At 41.3% G+C, this 8,598-nt stretch overlaps 1 long non-coding RNA gene across 1 annotated transcript; it reads left to right on the forward strand.

Annotated features, from left to right (window-relative positions):
* Nucleotides 1–205: 205 nt before the first annotated feature.
* LOC149972322 (uncharacterized) lies at nucleotides 206–1,401 on the forward strand. Its single transcript, XR_016491260.1, has 2 exons — nucleotides 206–666; nucleotides 1,035–1,401. It is a non-coding gene; the product is annotated as an uncharacterized LOC149972322 (long non-coding RNA).
* Nucleotides 1,402–8,598: the final 7,197 nt, after the last annotated feature.

Here is an 8,598-nt window from a genome sequence, read left to right on the forward strand (position 1 = left end):
ACGAAAAGATGCTCGACTATGCATATTCTTGACAGTTTTGGAAAGAAAACACTCTGAAGTTTCAGAATCTGCAAAGATTTTGTCTGTAAGTGCCCCAGAACTCATTCTACAGGCGAAACCAAGATGATGCATCACCCAGGAATTAGCAGAATTTCTGAAGCTCTGTTTTCCATTCTCTCCTTATATGGCTGTGATTGCGCAACGAATGAGCCTACACTTTCTGTCGTTCGCCCAAGGTCTTAGCAGCATTGTGACGTATTTGTAGGCATATCATTGGAAGATTGACCATAAGAGACTACATTTTCCAAGTGTCCGCCTGGTGTCCTGCGTCGAATTCGGTGCGCAATTGCCAGCTGCTTCTACTTTACCATTTGATTCAGGGGAGAAAGCATGTGTCCAAGAACGATGTATCAATGAAGAGATATGTGAAAAACACCTTGATGATTGATTCTAAACAACGTTTGCCATGTTTTCAGTCGATATTATGGAGTTAATTTGGAAAAAAGTTTGCGTTTTGAGGACTGAATTTATGGATTTTTTTTGGTAGCCAAATGTGATGTATAAAACGGAGGTATTTCTAATACACAAGGAATCTTTTTGGAAAAACTGAGCATCTGCTATCTAACTGAGAGTATCCTCATTGAAAACATCAGAAGTTCTTCAAAGGTAAATGATTTTATTTGAAGGCTTTTATGTTTTTGTTAATGTTGCGTGCTGGATGCTAACGCTAATGCTAACGCTAAATGCTAACGCGAAATGCTAACTCTAGCTAGCTACTTTTACACAAATTATTGTTTTCCTATGGTTGAGAAGCATATTTTGAAAATCTGAGATGACAGTGTTGTTTACAAAAGGCTAAGCTTGAGAGATGGCATATTTATTTCATTTCATTTGCGATTTTCATAAATAGTTAACGTTGTGTTATGCTAATGAGCTTGCTGATAGATTTACACAATCCTGGATACAGGGGTTTTTTCATAGCTAAACGTGACGCAGAAAACGGAGCGATTTGTCCTAAACAAATAATCTTTCAGGAAAAACTGAACATTTGCTATCTGAGAGTCTCCTCATTGAAAACATCTGAAGTTCTTCAAAGGTAAATGATTTTTTTGAATGCTTTTCTGTTTTTTTGTGTAAATGTTGCCAGCTGAATGCTAATGCTAAATGCTACGTTAGCCATCAATACTGTTACACAAATGCTTGTTTTGCAATGGTTGAGAAGCATATTTTGAAAATCTGAGATGACAGTGTTGTTAACAAAAGGCTAAGCTTGAGAGCTAGCATATTTATTTCATTTCATTTGCGATTTTCATGAATAGTTAACGTTGCGTTATGGTAATGAGCTTGAGTCTGTATTCACGAACCCGGATCCGGGATGGGGAGATCAGAAAGGTTAATAGCGCGTTTTTAAGTTTCAAAAGATTGCGACTCCCGCCCTTTGCCTCACAATGGTTTGATCCACTGCAGGTCATTCGTTTTGTTGGAAGCCTTCACACACACCTGCTGAATTTGCAGAGCTGGCGCGCAAACTAAAGCAAACGTTAACTATCAAGCTAGCTCACCCTAAAAGTGTTTTGAAACACATAACCTGTCATTATGAAAATCACTGTATTCAAACCTGTGTAGATCAGTCAATTCTTAACTTAAAGACTTAAAACTCAGGATTCTGTAAGTGGCTATGTCAATAAAGACATGTGTTTACTTATAGCTTCCTGTGCCAACCGGAAGTGCCTTTAATTGGGTCACACTGTCTGTTTTGAAGGGTTAAAAAAGTCACATCTTTCCAAAACTTCACATGTGTGACTAGGTAACCCTCCTAAACTGTAAATCAGTAATTTCCGCCAGCAGATGTCAAAGAAAAGCTCTCACACACACACACAGCAAGGATGGAGTGAAAAGGTGTGGTGCTGAAAGACACAGAGAGCAGGCAAGGGCATAAACATAATCTCTAGGCCGTGCAGAGTTCAACGAGATATCCCGTAGCTCGCTCGGTCTGAGCGCAGCGACCATGAGAAAAGTAGGCCCAAAATGTCATTTGTTTTGGGTGACAGTGAGAGAACTGCTAGGGTGAGAAGCACAATTCGACCTCAGGTACGTTCCCGAGATCCTCCCGATCCGTGCAAGCCTAACCTTGGCCGTGTGGCATTAACCCTTAGCAGTTAAAAGGTGTTTACTTCAAACAGTTTGCATTGACTTCTCTCCCCATAGGAATACATTGCCTGCACCTCTAAATTCAACCTGAAGCCTATGTGGGTTATGAATGCCTTATGAACCTGTCTTCTATGACAGTCCATCAGACCACTATGAGGTCTACCTGTGTCGAATCTAAGCATCCTGGAGCATCCGGAAGTGGTTAAATTCACCCAAAAGGTATTTTGATGTACATAACCTGCAAATGTGAAAATGACTGCATTCAACCCTGTCTAGATCAGTCAATTTTTAACATAAAGACTTTAAACTCAGGATTCTGTAAGAGAATACCCCAAGCAAGATATGTGTTTACGTATAGCTTCCTGTGCCAACCGGAAGTGCCTTTAATTGGGTCACACTGTCTGTTTTGAACTTGCATTGGCCAAGTGCCCACATCAACCTACAATTTACTCATAACCCACTTCCAGGAGCACCCCATCACTCACCTTACCATATCAGGGTTACAGTCACATATAGGCTGGACCTGTGGGCCTCTGGACCTGTGGGCAGCACGGGAGTGGATCCAGAACCTACAGACAATAACACCAAATGGCCTGTATTAGAAAATGGGTTTTAACAGACAGGAAAATGGATGGAGAAGAACATGGTTTTATTCATAATTTATTTCTACTCTATATATTTATGGTTTGTTTGGTTTTAGTTTGGCACTTCCTCTTTTAGGTTTTTCCTTTCCTTTAACAAAACAATGAAACCATTTAAATGCACAATATGGCGTTTATGTTCATATTTAACAACACTATGGTTGAATGAATCTCTCACCACATCGACTTCTGCACTGCCACCCAGAAAAAGAGGCAACTTGGAGCTTACCTCAGTTTAATTTATGATCCTAGGAGGACATCTACGGGCCTTTAAGTATTACACCAAATGGCAAGGTGGCAGATTGGAATTTGAAGGGAAATAAACCAATACTAGTCTTGGGAGACTCAAATGTTAATAGAATCCCTCCATTTCATAACCCATAACCCATACAAGTGGAGAGTTACCCTGGAGCAACATTTTACCATTTCAAAAAGGTCCTGGAGAAAACAGAGGTTCATTTAGACACCAGCATGCATAGTGGTTCTCTCGGTGGGCATAAACAATATGGATAATGACCCATACAAAACATCAAACAGAATGCATCAATGCACAAGGAAGCAAGAGTCACTTTTTCCCTAATGCAATTATTTACATCCCCATTATTAACCACTCACACCTCCTTTCACCAGATCGAAAACGGAACCTCAAAGTCATTAACGGTTACATCACCACACATGGCCCATTTCTCTTGGAGATACCACATGATGAATTCCACACAACAGACCTGATACACTGAACAACAACCACAGCAGACCTCATTTTTAAGAATTGGTGTGAGCAGCTAAATTTAGAATAGGCTCTACCCACAATTTGGACCCACACCACACCCTTCTTTTCCCCCCAACCCCCTGTACACTCCCCCTTTCCTCCCCCAGTTGCTTTCTTAGATTACCCAGCAGAGGGGGTAGTTGACCCCCTCTCATCATGAATTTATCCAAGTCTTTTCAACTCACAACAGCACAGACCCAACTTTTGGAGAGGGGGGGTTGTCTTTCATTTCACTCTACACTCCAAATGTCATATATGTATATAATCACTTGCACATTTAGCAAAAAACACTACATTGGGGAAACCCAGTATACAATAGAAAATAGACTTAAACAGCATTCTATACAATATCAAACGGGCCCATTTACACACAGAACTAGTGACTCATTTCCAGGATCACCCCATCAATGAACGCAATGAAAGCACTTATGCTGATTATAGACACTTAATAGCGCGTTTTTAAGTTTCAAAAGATTGCGACTCCCGCCCTTTGCCTCACAATGGTTTGATCCACTGCAGGTCATTCGTTTTGTTGGAAGCCTTCACACACACCTGCTGAATTTGCAGAGCTGGCGCGCAAACTAAAGCAAACGTTAACTATCAAGCTAGCTCACCCTAAAAGTGTTTTGAAACACATAACCTGTCATTATGAAAATCACTGTATTCAAACCTGTGTAGATCAGTCAATTCTTAACTTAAAGACTTAAAACTCAGGATTCTGTAAGTGGCTATGTCAATAAAGACATGTGTTTACTTATAGCTTCCTGTGCCAACCGGAAGTGCCTTTAATTGGGTCACACTGTCTGTTTTGAAGGGTTAAAAAAGTCACATCTTTCCAAAACTTCACATGTGTGACTAGGTAACCCTCCTAAACTGTAAATCAGTAATTTCCGCCAGCAGATGGCAAAGAAAAGCTCTCACACACACACACAGCAAGGATGGAGTGAAAAGGTGTGGTGCTGAAAGACACAGAGAGCAGGCAAGGGCATAAACATAATCTCTAGGCCGTGCAGAGTTCAACGAGATATCCCGTAGCTCGCTCGGTCTGAGCGCAGCGACCATGAGAAAAGTAGGCCCAAAATGTCATTTGTTTTGGGTGACAGTGAGAGAACTGCTAGGGTGAGAAGCACAATTCGACCTCAGGTACGTTCCTGAGATCCTCCCGATCCGTGCAAGCCTAACCTTGGCCGTGTGGCATTAACCCTTAGCAGTTAAAAGAAGGTGTTTACTTCAAACAGTTTGCATTGACTTCTCTCCCCATAGGAATACATTGCCTGCACCTCTAAATTCAACCTGAAGCCTATGTGGGTTATGAATGCCTTATGAACCTGTCTTCTATGACAGTCCATCAGACCACTATGAGGTCTACCTGTGTCGAATCTAAGCATCCTGGAGCATCCGGAAGTGGTTAAATTCACCCAAAAGGTATTTTGATGTACATAACCTGCAAATGTGAAAATGACTGCATTCAACCCTGTCTAGATCAGTCAATTTTTAACATAAAGACTTTAAACTCAGGATTCTGTAAGAGAATACCCCAAGCAAGATATGTGTTTACGTATAGCTTCCTGTGCCAACCGGAAGTGCCTTTAATTGGGTCACACTGTCTGTTTTGAACTTGCATTGGCCAAGTGCCCACATCAACCTACAATTTACTCATAACCCACTTCCAGGAGCACCCCATCACTCACCTTACCATATCAGGGTTACAGTCACATATAGGCTGGACCTGTGGGCCTCTGGACCTGTGGGCAGCACGGGAGTGGATCCAGAACCTACAGACAATAACACCAAATGGCCTGTATTAGAAAATGGGTTTTAACAGACAGGAAAATGGATGGAGAAGAACATGGTTTTATTCATAATTTATTTCTACTCTATATATTTATGGTTTGTTTGGTTTTAGTTTGGCACTTCCTCTTTTAGGTTTTTCCTTTCCTTTAACAAAACAATGAAACCATTTAAATGCACAATATGGCGTTTATGTTCATATTTAACAACACTATGGTTGAATGAATCTCTCACCACATCGACTTCTGCACTGCCACCCAGAAAAAGAGGCAACTTGGAGCTTACCTCAGTTTAATTTATGATCCTAGGAGGACATCTACGGGCCTTTAAGTATTACACCAAATGGCAAGGTGGCAGATTGGAATTTGAAGGGAAATAAACCAATACTAGTCTTGGGAGACTCAAATGTTAATAGAATCCCTCCATTTCATAACCCATAACCCATACAAGTGGAGAGTTACCCTGGAGCAACATTTTACCATTTCAAAAAGGTCCTGGAGAAAACAGAGGTTCATTTAGACACCAGCATGCATAGTGGTTCTCTCGGTGGGCATAAACAATATGGATAATGACCCATACAAAACATCAAACAGAATGCATCAATGCACAAGGAAGCAAGAGTCACTTTTTCCCTAATGCAATTATTTACATCCCCATTATTAACCACTCACACCTCCTTTCACCAGATCGAAAACGGAACCTCAAAGTCATTAACGGTTACATCACCACACATGGCCCATTTCTCTTGGAGATACCACATGATGAATTCCACACAACAGACCTGATACACTGAACAACAACCACAGCAGACCTCATTTTTAAGAATTGGTGTGAGCAGCTAAATTTAGAATAGGCTCTACCCACAATTTGGACCCACACCACACCCTTCTTTTCCCCCCAACCCCCTGTACACTCCCCCTTTCCTCCCCCAGTTGCTTTCTTAGATTACCCAGCAGAGGGGGTAGTTGACCCCCTCTCATCATGAATTTATCCAAGTCTTTTCAACTCACAACAGCACAGACCCAACTTTTGGAGAGGGGGGGTTGTCTTTCATTTCACTCTACACTCCAAATGTCATATATGTATATAATCACTTGCACATTTAGCAAAAAACACTACATTGGGGAAACCCAGTATACAATAGAAAATAGACTTAAACAGCATTCTATACAATATCAAACGGGCCCATTTACACACAGAACTAGTGACTCATTTCCAGGATCACCCCATCAATGAACGCAATGAAAGCACTTATGCTGATTATAGACACTTAATAGCGCGTTTTTAAGTTTCAAAAGATTGCGACTCCCGCCCTTTGCCTCACAATGGTTTGATCCACTGCAGGTCATTCGTTTTGTTGGAAGCCTTCACACACACCTGCTGAATTTGCAGAGCTGGCGCGCAAACTAAAGCAAACGTTAACTATCAAGCTAGCTCACCCTAAAAGTGTTTTGAAACACATAACCTGTCATTATGAAAATCACTGTATTCAAACCTGTGTAGATCAGTCAATTCTTAACTTAAAGACTTAAAACTCAGGATTCTGTAAGTGGCTATGTCAATAAAGACATGTGTTTACTTATAGCTTCCTGTGCCAACCGGAAGTGCCTTTAATTGGGTCACACTGTCTGTTTTGAAGGGTTAAAAAAGTCACATCTTTCCAAAACTTCACATGTGTGACTAGGTAACCCTCCTAAACTGTAAATCAGTAATTTCCGCCAGCAGATGGCAAAGAAAAGCTCTCACACACACACACAGCAAGGATGGAGTGAAAAGGTGTGGTGCTGAAAGACACAGAGAGCAGGCAAGGGCATAAACATAATCTCTAGGCCGTGCAGAGTTCAACGAGATATCCCGTAGCTCGCTCGGTCTGAGCGCAGCGACCATGAGAAAAGTAGGCCCAAAATGTCATTTGTTTTGGGTGACAGTGAGAGAACTGCTAGGGTGAGAAGCACAATTCGACCTCAGGTACGTTCCTGAGATCCTCCCGATCCGTGCAAGCCTAACCTTGGCCGTGTGGCATTAACCCTTAGCAGTTAAAAGAAGGTGTTTACTTCAAACAGTTTGCATTGACTTCTCTCCCCATAGGAATACATTGCCTGCACCTCTAAATTCAACCTGAAGCCTATGTGGGTTATGAATGCCTTATGAACCTGTCTTCTATGACAGTCCATCAGACCACTATGAGGTCTACCTGTGTCGAATCTAAGCATCCTGGAGCATCCGGAAGTGGTTAAATTCACCCAAAAGGTATTTTGATGTACATAACCTGCAAATGTGAAAATGACTGCATTCAACCCTGTCTAGATCAGTCAATTTTTAACATAAAGACTTTAAACTCAGTATTCTGTAAGAGAATACCCCAAGCAAGATATGTGTTTACGTATAGCTTCCTGTGCCAACCGGAAGTGCCTTTAATTGGGTCACACTGTCTGTTTTGAACTTGCATTGGCCAAGTGCCCACATCAACCTACAATTTACTCATAACCCACTTCCAGGAGCACCCCATCACTCACCTTACCATATCAGGGTTACAGTCACATATAGGCTGGACCTGTGGGCCTCTGGACCTGTGGGCAGCACGGGAGTGGATCCAGAACCTACAGACAATAACACCAAATGGCCTGTATTAGAAAATGGGTTTTAACAGACAGGAAAATGGATGGAGAAGAACATGGTTTTATTCATAATTTATTTCTACTCTATATATTTATGGTTTGTTTGGTTTTAGTTTGGCACTTCCTCTTTTAGGTTTTTCCTTTCCTTTAACAAAACAATGAAACCATTTAAATGCACAATATGGCGTTTATGTTCATATTTAACAACACTATGGTTGAATGAATCTCTCACCACATCGACTTCTGCACTGCCACCCAGAAAAAGAGGCAACTTGGAGCTTACCTCAGTTTAATTTATGATCCTAGGAGGACATCTACGGGCCTTTAAGTATTACACCAAATGGCAAGGTGGCAGATTGGAATTTGAAGGGAAATAAACCAATACTAGTCATGGGAGACTCAAATGTTAATAGAATCCCTCCATTTCATAACCCATAACCCATACAAGTGGAGAGTTACCCTGGAGCAACATTTTACCATTTCAAAAAGGTCCTGGAGAAAACAGAGGTTCATTTAGACACCAGCATGCATAGTGGTTCTCTCGGTGGGCATAAACAATATGGATAATGACCCATACAAAACATCAAACAGAATGCATCAATGCACAAGGAAGCAAGAGTCACTTTTT

This window comes from Oncorhynchus mykiss, chromosome 24, assembly GCF_057628025.1.
Source record: "Oncorhynchus mykiss isolate SJ-2025 chromosome 24, ASM5762802v1, whole genome shotgun sequence".
Taxonomy (NCBI): Eukaryota; Metazoa; Chordata; class Actinopteri; order Salmoniformes; family Salmonidae; genus Oncorhynchus; species Oncorhynchus mykiss.